General features: G+C 47.8%; 1 protein-coding gene and 1 pseudogene across 2 annotated transcripts in view; one reads left to right on the top strand and one right to left on the bottom strand.

Annotated features, from left to right (window-relative positions):
• Positions 1-2,662: 2,662 nt before the first annotated feature.
• Positions 2,663-3,253, bottom strand: LOC122725739 (annotated as a pseudogene).
• A 3,934-nt stretch (positions 3,254-7,187) lies between these two features.
• The window catches only part of TFEB (transcription factor EB), an 87,541-nt gene continuing 81,324 nt past the window's right edge, over positions 7,188-13,404 (top strand). For both annotated transcript variants that reach the window (XM_043964202.1, XM_043964201.1), the window contains exon 1: positions 7,188-7,545. The gene's annotated coding sequence lies outside the window, so the exon portion shown is untranslated. The remainder of the gene's footprint in view (positions 7,546-13,404) is intronic.

Genomic DNA, 13,404 nt, shown 5'->3' with positions numbered 1-13,404 from the left:
TCTTTTCCCTTCCCAGTGCCTACTCCCCAAATGGGATTTTTCCCCTTACATTCTCCATCTGCATCTTTTCCTGGGCTGTGCCTTCCTCTCTACTGCCTCTTGGGTGTCACTCTCCGACTTTGTCTTATAATAAATGGGTCCTCAAAATGCTTCCTCTCCAGTCTTACATTTTCCAAGGGGGAGTCCCTGAAATTGATATATTCTCAGTCAAGAGCATCAATTTTATTTGATCCAACATAGATTTATCAAGTGATGAAAGCACTGTGATAGATATTAGGGATTCAAAGATGATATGTACATCCTGCTATCATATAGGGGCAGCTAGGTAGTGCAGTGGATAAAGCATTGGCCTTGGAGTCAGGAGGACCTGAGTTGAAATCTTACTTCAGACACTTACTAGCTTTGTGATTCTGGGCAAGTCACTTAACCCATTTGCCTTAAAAACATCCAGAGCCATCTTCAGTCATCGTGATATATATCCAGTCCACTTGACCTAGATGGCTCTGGATGTTGGTTGGTGACTTTGCACAGCCCTCCTTCATTTAAATCCAAATCAGCGCAAGTCATGACATCACTGTGATGTCATGGTCCTCTTCGAGAATGAAGGACAAACAACAACAATAATAATAATAAGGTTACTGTCAAGCTTACAGCAAGAGGGAGCATACCCTAACCCTCTAAGAAACCCAAACCCTGAAACAAAAGAAATTGAGATAACAGCAACAAACTTTTGCTGAGCATCTACTACATGAAGAAACCAATATCTCACCCTGGGGGTGATAAGAAATGTTCTCTACCCTCAGAGTTTATAGTATAGTGGAGAATAACAAGAAGGCAAAGAATCTAGGCTTACAACCAAGAAAAACCTACCCAGAAGTTTTTCATAAGAAAAAAAAAATGGATCTTTAATGGATCTTTAAGAAGACTTCTAAGCATTTCTGATGAAAAGACCAGAGCTGAGTAGAAAATCTGACATACAAACACAGGCGTCAATAGAAGCAGAAAATATGAGTGAGAAATCATAAGGGACTAAACTAGGTTAAACTGTTTACATTTTTATATGGGGACATGATACACGTAGCTCCTCAGAACTTTATCCTCATCGGGGTCATAGGGAGAGTCGAATTAGACAGAAGTCCTGGGCACGAGTCTGTTGTGTTTGGATGAGCTCAAAAGAAAGAATAGAATGGCTGGGAAAGAATGCATTGGAAAAGGGAGGAAGGAAGAGGAAGAATGGGGGAAATTATCTTGCATAAATGAGGTAAGCATAAAAGAGTTTATACAACATAGAAAAGGCACTGGGAATGGGAGGGGAACGGCATTCAAACCTTACTCTCATCTGAATAATAGTTAAAAAAGGAAAGAATACAGATATACACAGTTGGGTACAGATATACATCTTACCCAACAGTTAAATAGGAAGGAAAGGGTTTTTAAGGAAAAGGAGGAAGATAAGAGGTTAAGTGATTTGTCCAGAGTCACATAGCTAATGAGTGTCTGAGTTAGGCTTTGAACTCAAGTCTTCCTGAATTGAGTAACTATTAGTACCTATACTGTGTAGAACCCCAGGTCATAGATCTGGAGCTGGAAGGGACTTTGGAAACCATCTAATCCACCTCCTTCATTTACAGATAAGGAGACTAGACCCATAGAAGTTGAGGGACTTTCTCAAGCTCATACAAATAGTAAGTGTCAAAGATGGAACTGGAACCCAGGTCTTCTTGGCTCCAAAACCAGTGCTCTTTCCATTGTAGAGTGGCACAAAACAAAATACTTTGTCAAGTCTGAAGGGGGAGGCTCATACTCGGGAATGGACTGGGGTAATCAGGGGCAGCTAGGTGGGGTAGTGGATAGAGAGCCTGGAAGATTCATCTTCTTGAGTTCAAATTTGGCCTCAGACACTTATTGGGTATTTGATCCCGGGGAAAATCATTTCACCCTGTTTGCCTCAATTTCTTCATCTATAAAATGAGCTGTAGAAATAAATGGCAAACCACTCCAGGATCTTTGCCAAGAAAACCCCAAATGGGGTCATGAAGAGTCAGACATGACTGAAACAACTGAACAACAACAATCAGGGAAGGCTTCATGTAGGAGTTGGCATTGGGGTTAGACTTTATGTCTGGGAATTCAATTCAGCAGCTAAAGATGGGGAAGGGACACATTCCAGACTATGGAAAATAAGAGGAGGAAGAGCTCACTTTCACTTGGAAGGCAAAAGAAGAAGGGGCTCAGAGAAAAAAAATGTATGGATTAGGTGGCATCTGTAAGAGAAGAGAGGGTCTTCAACAAAAGGGCTGCAGAATTTAGAACAGAAAGGGACCTAGAGATAATCCCTTTCATTTTTTTTGACAGTCTGTCAAGTTTTATTGTATGAGCCATATAGAAGAGTACTATGTACAGAGAAGATAGGGGAAGGGGCAGCTAGGTGGCACAGTAGATAAAGCTCCAGCCCTGGATTCAGGAGTACCTGAATTCAAATCCGGCCTCAGACACTTGACACTTACTAGCTGTGTGACCCTGGGCAAGTCACTTAACCCCCATAGCCCTAGAAGAAGAAGAAGAAGAAGAAGAAGAAGAAGAAGAAGAAGAAGAAGAAGAAGAAGAAGAAGAAGAAGAAGAAGAAGAAGAAGAAGAAGAAGAAGAAGAAGATAGGGGAGAATCATTTCTTGGTCTCCTCCTCCTTAGACAAAGTCTTGATGATCTCCTCCTTCTTAGCCTGTAGATGCTCTTCCTGATGCTTTTGTGCTTCCTTAGTCTTGGCCCTGCGAGCTTCAGCCTGGTCAGCCAGGAGCTTCTTCCGGGCCTTGTCTGCCTTCAGTTTATGAATGTGCTCCATGAGGATCTGCTTATTCTTGAGCACACTGCCCTTCACCTTCAAGTACAGGCTGTGGTACATATGATGGTCGATCTTTTTGGATTCATGGTATCTTCGGAGTAGCCGCCGTAGAATCCTCATTCACCTCATCCAGGTCACTTTCTCAGGCATATGAGCATTGGCAGTACCCCTTCTCTTACCAATGCCCATGTGACTGCCCTTCCACTTTGCCAGAGTATTTTTCTGGCATCTGGAACGGGAGTGCACAGTAACAGGTTTCCATATGATCAGCCCATCTTTAATCAGCTTCCGTATCTGCTGATGGGAATTGGTGTTGGCAATTTCATGGGTCTCATTGGGGTCAAGCCATACCTTCTTTTTTCCACATCGAAGGACACTACAGGAAAACCTCTTCTGATGCCTGAGCATACTCATGGCTGCAGCCGCAATGCGGAAAAGGAAGGGAGAGAGCCTCTTCATTTTGCAGATGAGAAAATGGAGGCCTAAAATGATTAAGTGACTCAGCCAAGGTCACACAACTAGTAAACAGCAGACTCTAACTCATGTCTTTAGATGATAAATCTTGGCGTTTGTTGTTTTCCCCATTATATCATGCTATCTAGGGTCAAGCCTAGACCTAGAGATGAGAAGGGACAGGATGGAAAAGGAGAACAGAAAGTTTGGTTTGAATGGAAAGTGGAGAGCATGAAGGAGAGTAGTATTAGTATGACATAAGGCTGGACAGGTAGATAGAAGCTATAATGTGGCAGGTTTTGAACATCTGGATCAGCAATTTATACTTTCCAGCTTATACTTTAAGGTATGGGGAGCCACTGAATATTTTTGGATAGACATGGTCATCCTAGTACATTAGGAAGACTACTCAGGGAGTGGTACAGAATGTGGATTAGAGAGGGATGAGAATAGAAGTAGCTGAGTAGATAAGAGTAGTTAGGTGTTACAGTAGATAAGAGTACCAGGCTTTGAATGAATTCAAATCTAACTTCAGATATTTACTAGCTGTGTGACCCTGAGCTTGTCATTTAACCCTTTTGCCTCAGTTTCCTCATCTGTAAAATGAGCTGGAAAAGCAAATAGCAAACCACTTTAGTATCTCTGCCAAGAAAAACCCAAATGGATGGAGTCACAAAGAGTTGGACACGACTGAAATAACTCAACAACAAAGCATTTGTAGATTGCTTTAAGGTTTGCAAAGCATTGTACATGATGTCATTTAATCTTCACAATAATCCTAGAAGGTGGGCAGTATTAGTATTCTCATTTAACAAATGAGGAAACTGAGGCACAGAGAATTAAGTGACTTGCCTGGGGTCCACACAGATAGTAAATGAGACTGGGTTTGAAATCAAGTTTGCCTCCAAGTCCAAGGCTTAGCAGTAGGTAACACTGCTGGATTTGAGTTTTGCTAACCACTCATTTCTTCATGTAACCAGGGACAAGATTTTTCAGGATGGAAACTGGCTATTCAGGGACAAAATCCAGGAAATTGGGTTACTGGGTTCACTGGATTGAGAGCTAGAAGGTAGCTTTAGTCCAGGTCCTTCATTGTAAGAATGAAAAACAAAAACAAAACCAAAAACCTACTGTTCTAAAGCAGGGCTTTTTTTTTTTTCTTTCAGGGCAATTTGTTTTTTGCAAGGCAATGAGGGTTAAGTGACTTGCCCGGGGTCACCCAGCTAGTAAGTGTCAAGTGTTTGAGGCCAGATTTGAACTTAGGTTCTCTTGAATCCAAGGATGGTGCTTTATCCACTGTGCCACTTAGCTGCCCCCAACCCCTCATATATGTCAACACAGATTGCTACATGAGGTCGTTTTGCAATCCATCCATCGATAACATTGGTACTTGGGTGCATGGATTCAAACTCTGGTAAACTGCAATGTCAGTTTTTCTCCTATTGTTGTAGTATGGAGGAAGTTTGGGTTAAGGGTTAACTCCTTAGGCTCTAGAGAGATCACCCTGAAAATCAAATTCTAATCATTTTTTTGTCTGTAAAATGGGAGCACCTATTTATTTTCTGCTATTTTACATTTCTCAGTCTCTTAAATCTTGTGAGAAAGGGGAAAATCTTGTTCAGTCTGACCAAGAAGAATCTTCTCCAAAGGAGCTGATGCCTGGAATATCGCCCCACATATACCCATAATCAAGTAGCATCCAAAGAACCTATGCACTTGAGTTAGAGCTGGGAATAGGATAGAATGAACTTAACCCTTCCTGGCCTCTCTGCTGATGGTGGTTTACCTGAGAAATGCCAAAAAAGAGAAATCTGACACAAAGCTGAACATTGCTATGTAATATCCCTTTGGCTGGTCTCACCCTTTCCTAAACCTGTTTACACAAACAGGTATTTTTTAATGCACTTCCTGAAAAGACTGAAGTCTATTCAAAAGCCCAGAGAGGACTAGGAGGACCAAGAGGACAATAGGATCATTGCCTTTCCCCATCTCCTCTCTCCCACAGTGGCATAGTGGCTAGAGTGCCAGGCGTGAAGCCAGAAAGACTCATCTTCCTGAGTTCAAATCTGACCTCAGACACTTCTTAGCTGTGTGTCCTTGGGCAAATCACTTTACCCTGTTTGCCTCAGTTTCCTCATCTGTAAAATGAGTTGGAGAAGGAAAAGACAAACCATTCCAGTATCTTTGCCAAGAAAACCCAAAATGGGGTCACGAAGAGTCAGACAGAACTGAAAATGATTGAACTATATAAAGTAAAACAAGTGTTGTATTTGGAGTCAATGAACTCAGGGGGCTGGAGAGCATCTGCTTCATGGCCAACACTTTCACTGTACATGTTCTCTCTACCCAAGACCTCATGGGTAATAATTATCATTCTGTTCAGGTGCAAGGATCTAAGCCAGGGCCTAGACAAAACCAAAATGATCCCTGTCCTCAGGGAGCTTACATTCTCATAGGGTGGGTTATAACACATGAAGAGAAAAATCAATAAAAACATATGTAGAATAATACAAAGTTATTTCAAGAAAAAGAGAGGGCCAGTAGGTGGGGGTGTGGGAGGGATAAGTAGGGAGGACACAGATGAATCTTTGAAAGAAACTAGGGATTCTTTGAGGTAGAGATGAGGAGGGAGTGCCTGCTACATATGGGGAGCCAATAGTGAAAATGCAGAGAAACGGAATTTTGTGCAGTGAGAACAGAGCAGGCTAATTCCTGAAGGGGAGTAATATGACATAAAACAACATGGGAATGAGGGAGCTTGATTGCAGAGGGTTTTAAATGCCAGCTGAGGATTTTGTGTTGTGTCCTAGAGGTAACAGGGAGCCATCCAATATTTTTTTTATGAGTGGGGGAAGAAAGTGGGTGACAACATATTTAACATTTACAAAGTGCTCCCCTCACACACACAACAACCCAGCAAGGCAGGTGGTACAAGTCAGAACTAACCACTTAGGTCTTAAAACGTAGGTATTGGAGATCATTGGCACTCATTTAAAACCAAGGTCCAGAAAGGTCCAAGACTTGTCTAAGGTCACACCTCTAGTTAAAGGCAAAATGGGAGTGGGAACAGATGACTTCTGGGTCTGATAGTGTAATAGAGACAGGAGTCCCCAAAGATCTGAATAGTCCCCTGATTCCTAAAGAGGAAAACTTTGTAGATGAGGGGAAGCCTGGATATAAACCCCCAATTCCCCTGGATTAGACAGGGATTCGAGTAGAGCTTGCTGCTAGTGAGATCTTGCTTGATAGGTAAGAGAAAGAACCTATCCATGGGGGCTGATAATATAGTTAAGGCAGCTAGGTGGAGTCGTGAGCAGAGCAGTGGACCTAGAATCGCAAATATTTGTGTTCAAATCCTGTTACAAGCTTATTAGCTGTGTTCCTGTCAGGAAGTCTTTTGCCCTCTCTGCCTCAGTTTCCCCTTCATAAAACTGAAGTAATAATGGTACTCCCCCATTGCTGGTGTGAGGATAAAATGGGATGACGTTGGTAAAGTGCTAGCTGTTATTATTTAGTCTGCAGGTAAAAGGATGTAGAGTTAGGAAAACATGGGTTCAAATCCTGATTCTACTCATTCCCAGCTGTATAACCTTGGGAAAATCACTGTCCCTCTCTGGGACTCGGTTACATAGCTAATATCCTTTCCGATTCTAAAATCACGTAATTCTTAAACTACAATTCATGTAGCACATCACCCTCCAAGAAGCCAAACTCCAAGTACCCGGCAAGGACGGGAACTACAATTCCCAATGTGCCCTGCGGAGGCAGATCTCAGAGCCCGGTGACTACTAGACCCGGGAGGACTACGAATCCCAGACTGCATCGGGGGCGGGGCGGGGCGGAGGAGGCCGAGGGGGCGGGTGCTGCCCTCTGCCGGGCGCGGCGGGAAGTGGGCGAGAAGGTGACAGCCGGAGCCCGGGCGCCGGGGTTCGGGGTGACAGCAGCAGCGGCGGCAGCGGCGACGGAGGAAAGGAAGAGCAAGAGATTGCAGAGGACCCGAAGGAGGAGCGGTTGCGGGGTACCGGGCGGCGGAGAAGGAGGAGGAGCCGCCGCCGTAGCCGTAGCAGCAGCAGCAGCAGCGGCGGCGGCGGCGGCAGCCCGACCAGTGGACGGGGCGAGCCGCCTGGGCAGTAGCGCCGAGCCCGGAGGAGGCCCCGGTGGGGCGGGGCGGGGTGCGCGCCAGCTCCCGACCCGGGCACCTGAAGTTGAACAAGTTGCCGAAGCCGCTTGGGCCGATTGACCTTCAGGTCGAGGTGAGCGGGGCCGGAGGAGAAGGAAGGAAAGGGGAGGTGGAAATCTGGGACATCGGACTCCGGACCGGGGGGTCCGCGGAAGTGGGACCCCGATTGCTGGCTCCCGCATCGGACAGGAGCGTCTCCTGCCTCCCTTGGGTACCGGAGACAGGTGGCTGGAACGGGGGCAGCGGGTTGGATCGGGCGAAAGCTAGGAGATGGGGAATCCCCCTGCCCAGTCCGGACCAGGCGGAGTCCCTTCTGTCCCCGCGGGGCCGGCGCTGTCCCGCAGGCCCGGGGGGTGGGCGATCCGGTCTCTCCCCCGGGGCTCGGACAGGGCGGGGGTGGGGTGGGGGGCGGCCGCGCCGGGACCTTATGTAACCAGGCGGGAGGGGCCCGGGCTAGGGCCTCCCCCGGTCCGGGGAGCTGCGGGGTGTAAGGGGCGGGAGGCGTGGGAGTGAACTTGGGATGAGTTAGTGGGACTAGACGGGAAAAGACGGCGGCTCAGCTCTCTTCCTCTCCCTCCCCCACGGCGCCCCCCCCCCCCGACCCGGCCGGGGCTGCAGGGGCGGGCGGGGCGCGGAAGGGGGGCCAGGGGAGGTGTGCGGGGGCTGTGTCCGGCCCCGGCCAGGCTCCGCCTGATGGTCCGGGGAGAGGGGGCGGGTCCAGAGCAGCGTTCCGCCCACCCGGGGGGCCGGGCTCGCAAGAGAGGGACCACCCCATTCCCCGCGCCTCTCCACCCCACCTTCCCCTACTCCTAGATGGGAGAAGTTCCCCCCACTGGCTGCACCCTCTCCCCAGAGCGCAGCTTTCTGGTTTTCTCCCTCTTTGCCAGTGCGTGCTCGTCCCGCTGTCTCGCTCCGTCTCGTCTCCAAAGAGTGCCAACACGGGCACTGGAGAACGCACCCGCGGTCCTGTCCCTCGGAGGGCTCCCATCCTCTGCTAAGTCCCCAATAAGTAGCAACCCGCCTCCCAGAGCTCCCCGCTTCCCGGTGTCTTGGCTGCTCCGCCCCTAAATCAGTGCGCCCCTACTCCTTCGTCGAGGCCGCCAGACTCGGGATCTGTGTCTTTCCCGGGGCCCGGGATTCGCCCACTTTCCTGCCCCAGCTGATGACAGGGGCTCTGGCCGGCCCGGGGCCCCTCTGCCCCACCCCTCTCTCCTTCCCTGACCCAGGCTTTCCATAGCTTTCCGCTCCGCCGCCCTGGGGCTGCTTGGGGCTGCGTGAGCAGGTTCCCGCTGCTGTGGCCCGGCCCGCCCTGGCCGCTGAGCACCTTTTCCTGGGGGCGGGGCACAAGCTCTAAAGAGCTTCAGACCCCGGACCTGGCCTTACTTGATCCCTCTAGTTCTCGCCTCTTCCCCAGGACCCCACTCCTTCTGTAGATCCTCAGGTTCCCCACGGCCCTCACTTCCTTCCCCTCCTCCCCACTCCTTACAATTCACACTTTCTTGCGACATCTAACCACTTCTGGGTCTCTGGATTAGCCACTCTTTCCCCTGCCCTCAGCGGTATCTCTGGGTTCCAAATCACTCCCCTCCCTCTTTTGTCTTCTGGGTGTCTGAATTAATACTTGTGTCTGCCAGTCTCTGGATAAAGACCTGATTCTCTTCAACACTTCCCTGATGGCGGAGACTGAACAGAGAGGTTTCAGCCTGCCCTTCCTTTGCGGTCCCTTCACCCATTGCGGTTCTGGAGGACAGCCTCTGGGGTCCTCTGTCCCCAGTAGAGCCTTAAGTCTAGAAGTGAAGGGAGAAGAGAGGGACAGAGACTGAAAAAGCGAACCGGTCCAGGGTGCTTGCTGTCTCAGTGACCAGAGCCGACTGGAAGTTACTTAACTTCTCTAACCTCACAACGATGGGTCCCCTGTTTGCAGCTTCTGCGGCTCCTGCCACGGGGCAAAGATCCCAGAATGACTGGGACTTGGGGTGGAGATTCAGACTTTCAAAGCTGAAAGAGACTTTAGAGATGAATGTTCTAGTACATCATCATTTTATAGTTGAAGAAATGAGAGCAATGTCCAGAGTTGGGGAAATTCCTTGGCCACGCTCACATAGTGAGTGAGCGGCAGAGTCTAGACTAGAACCCAGATCTCCCAGCTCCCAGCTCTTTCTTCTACCCTAGGCCTAAGGCTCTCCCTCTCCTGGTGGCTGTTTTCCAAGCAGAACCCGAGCCTTCTGCTTGAAGCTAGCTCGTTCGTTCATTCATTCACTCACTGTCTTCAGGAAGGCAGGACGGACAGTCTAACAACTTGGTATTGGAATTCCCTGGTCTATGCTAGTTGAGGCTGTGGATAAATCTACTCTAACTTCTATGTCCTAGTTTCCCCATCCATAGCACAGAAGGATGACAGCCCAAAGCACACTCAGGCTGCGGGTGTGTGTGTGTGTGTGTGTGTGTGTGTGTGTGTGTGTGTGTGTGTGTGTGTGTGTGTGTCTCCTAAGCAGAATAAAATCATTGGCTCCACTCCTGAAGGACCAAACATTTGGTCAGTGCCACATGCGATTTTGATGAGGATGAGGGGGTGGGAAGGAGAGAGGACAGGGAGGAAGAGCAAGAAACCCCCCTGGTATTGGTGTTCCCAGATCTTATTTTCCTCAATAGTCAGGTACCAGGGATCCTGGTGTGGTAACAGACTAGAAGAGAGACAAGTCCAGACTCCTAAACTGTGTAATCTGTACACAGTAGGCACTCAATAAAGGTTTGATTGTTCTCTGTCCTATTCCCCTAAGTACATGAGGGCTGGATCATGTCCTAGGTGAATTTTCCCTCCAGTTTTCCCTCCTTCAATGCCTAGCACAGTGTTCTGTAAACAATAGGCACTTAATAAATGTTTAGTGAATAAATGGGTGGTCAGATGAAAGAATTCTGGAAGAAAAGTTGCTTATCTAGTGGAGTGATTCTCAGGAGGGAGGGAGGCAAGATGGGGCAGGTAACAATGAATTCAGACTTCCAGTTGTTGTCTGAAGTAAGGGGCTCCCACACTCCCCATCCCTCCTCTATGTGGCCCATTTATTTCCTAGAGGGAAGAAAGAAGGCAGGAGGAAGCCCCAGGGCTGGGGTAACTTCTACACTCCAAGGCCTGGTGCCTTCTTGAGGGGCTAAGCTCCTAGCTGTCTCTATTTCCAGTTCTGTTTCTTACTGTAATTGTATCATTAATTGGAGTGCCCAAACCTCTGCCACGTCTCCCCCTTCTCCCTTCCCCTAACTTTTGGTCTAGCATCGATTAGGTTTCTTCCTTTTCAAAGTAGCAGGCAGTTTGTGGCTCGGGCAGGGGTTACCCAGAATGGGTAGCTGGCTCTAAAAACCAGTCTGGCTCCCTGCCCCCTTAGGAAGGAGGGTGCTTGTGCTGGTGGTGATCCTCACAGGCTTCAATTGAATTCAAATGTTCATTATCAGACACCTGCTGTGCTAGGCACTGAGGGGTGTGTGTGAAGAATCAAAAACTCAGATCACATGGCAGCCTTGTCCTCATGGAACTGGTAGTCTAGTGGAGGGGAAAGTAAAATACAGAAAAGTGTAATACAGAGTGATATAGGAGAAGTGATCAGCATAGATTTAGAGCTAGAAGGGGCTTCACTTATCCCCATTTGACACAGATGGAGAAACTGAGGCACATAGGGATTAAGTGAGTTGTCCAGAGTCACACAGCTAGTAAGTATCTGAAGCTGACTTGGAACTTTCTGATTTCAGGTTTGGTGCTCTATCTACTCCCCTACATAGCTCCCTAGGCAACTTCATGATGATGGAGTTGGGACTGGAACTCTGGCTGCCTTATGAATATCCTTGGAATGTTGCTATCCTCTGAGGCTGTTCTGAGCTCTTGGGTATGGATGGGATGGGCCACCTGGGAATTAGGGCACATTCCCAGGAAGGAATCAATGTGTCATAGGCCCATCCTTCTTGTGCTGGAAGGAACTTTAGAAGCTGCCTCATCCAACTCCCTCATTTTACAGGTGAGGAAACTGAGGCAGAGGCCAAGTGATTTGCCCAAGGTTATACAAGTAGTATTTGGCAGAGTTATGATTTGAACTCAGGTTCGCTTGACTTCTAGTCCAGAGATCTTTCTTTTACAGTGAACTGCTTTTTCCACCAGAAAATTTTTTCCCTTGCCCTAGGACAGATTTTTGTTATTGTTTGGTCCATTAGTCGTGGTCCACTCTTTGTGACCCCATTTGGGGTTTTCTTGGCAAAGATACTAGAGTGGTTTGCCATTTCCTTCTCTAGCTCCAACTAAGGCAAACAGGGTTGAGTGACTTGCCTAGGGTCACATAGCTAGTAAGTGTCTGAGGTCAGATTTAAACTCAGGTCCTCCTTACTCAAGGGTCCCCTCCCTGCCCCCCCAATCCACAGTGCCACCTAGCTGCCCCCTGAGGGCTGATTTATGCAAGTTTTAAGGCATCAGCCTCAAACTAGGGCTAGGGGGTGGCTCTCTCCAGCTGCTGCCTTGAGAGTGACCCAGAGCACCCTCCTGTAGCCCTAAGGCCTGAAAGTCTGTGGGTCAGTGGGGGCATGATTTAGAGGGAGGATTCTGCTTCTTGCCTTGTTACACAGGAAGCTATAAGGCAGATTGTGGCTGAAGATGGCCAGACCTACCACGGGGGAGAATCATTGATACAAGGGAGAGGCAGGAATAAAAATCTTAAAACTCCTAAACTTTAGTTATGTGGGACCTTAGCAGGCATGTAGTTCAGCTCCCTCATTTTACATTTGAGAGACACCCCCCCCCAACCCCCAAAGGGGCACACAGGGCATTTAGTGGCAAAGCCAGGACGAGAACCCTAGATTTAGACCCAAAGGAACCAACCCTCCTCATTTGACAAATGAGTAAACTGAGACCCGGGATAGGAAAATCACTCACTCACTCAGTAAGTAAGTGAATAGGTAAGTAAGTAAATAAGTAAAGATTCAAACTCAGGTCCCCTGCTGCCAATCCCAGTGCTCCATCTACCACCCTGCCACCTTTCTTTCCTATTCTGTGGACCGAAGCCCTTCCAGGTCCCACTTGACCACAGTTGAGCAGGAAGATAGATTTACTAGTCAATCAACTAGTTTTTCCTGAACACCTATGTGGGCACAGTATCATGCTGAGTGTGATGGGGATGTAAGACAACCTGAAAGGCATTTCCTACTTACTGGAATTTAGTCTAGTTTGGAAAAGATTCACAAACATGAAAAATGTTTGAGATACTTCCCCACCCCTGACTTTTCTTTTCTTTCTTTCTTTTTTTTTTTTTTTTTGGTGAGGCAATTGGGGTTAAGTGACTTGCCCAGGGTCACATAGCTAGTAAGTATCAAGTGTCTGAGGTCAGATTTGAACTCAGGTCCTCTTGACTCCAGGACCAGTGCTCTATCCACTATACCACTTAGCTGCCCCACCACTTTTCAATAAAATAGTCCCATCTTCTGTGTTGGGGAGTAACCATAGGTGAAGAAGATGTTCCTCAAGTGATAGGGCAAAAACAGAAGATTTCTCACCCACAGAAATGAATGAAAATGCATTTATTAAGCATTTTTTGCCTGTGCCAAGCTCTGGGGATACACCTAAGAAAAGTAAGACAGCCCCCGTTATCATGGAGCCATATTCTAGTGAGGGAGAAGACACATAGAGGTTTTAGCATCATCATGGTCCTTAGGTACATGGGTGAAGCAGATGATAATGCCTCTTCTTTACTGACATTTTCACAGCTGAAATCCTATCAGTTTCTGATGTGGAACCACTTGACAGTAGCACAGACTTGAGATGAGAAGTTTCTCTTCTGGGTCTTCCATAGCTGTGGCTACAGCACCCCAGAAGCAGTTGCCAGGCTGCATCTCCATGGGAGTTGCTTCTCAGTCTCATCATTATGAGGGCGGGGCTGGAATTAGAACCTGCTACCAGTTT

The sequence above is a fragment of the Dromiciops gliroides genome, chromosome 4 (genome assembly GCF_019393635.1).
Source record: "Dromiciops gliroides isolate mDroGli1 chromosome 4, mDroGli1.pri, whole genome shotgun sequence".
NCBI lineage: Eukaryota > Metazoa > Chordata > Mammalia > Microbiotheria > Microbiotheriidae > Dromiciops > Dromiciops gliroides.
Note: the sequence above shows the minus strand (reverse complement) of the source record. Positions and strands in the feature narration are given on the sequence as shown.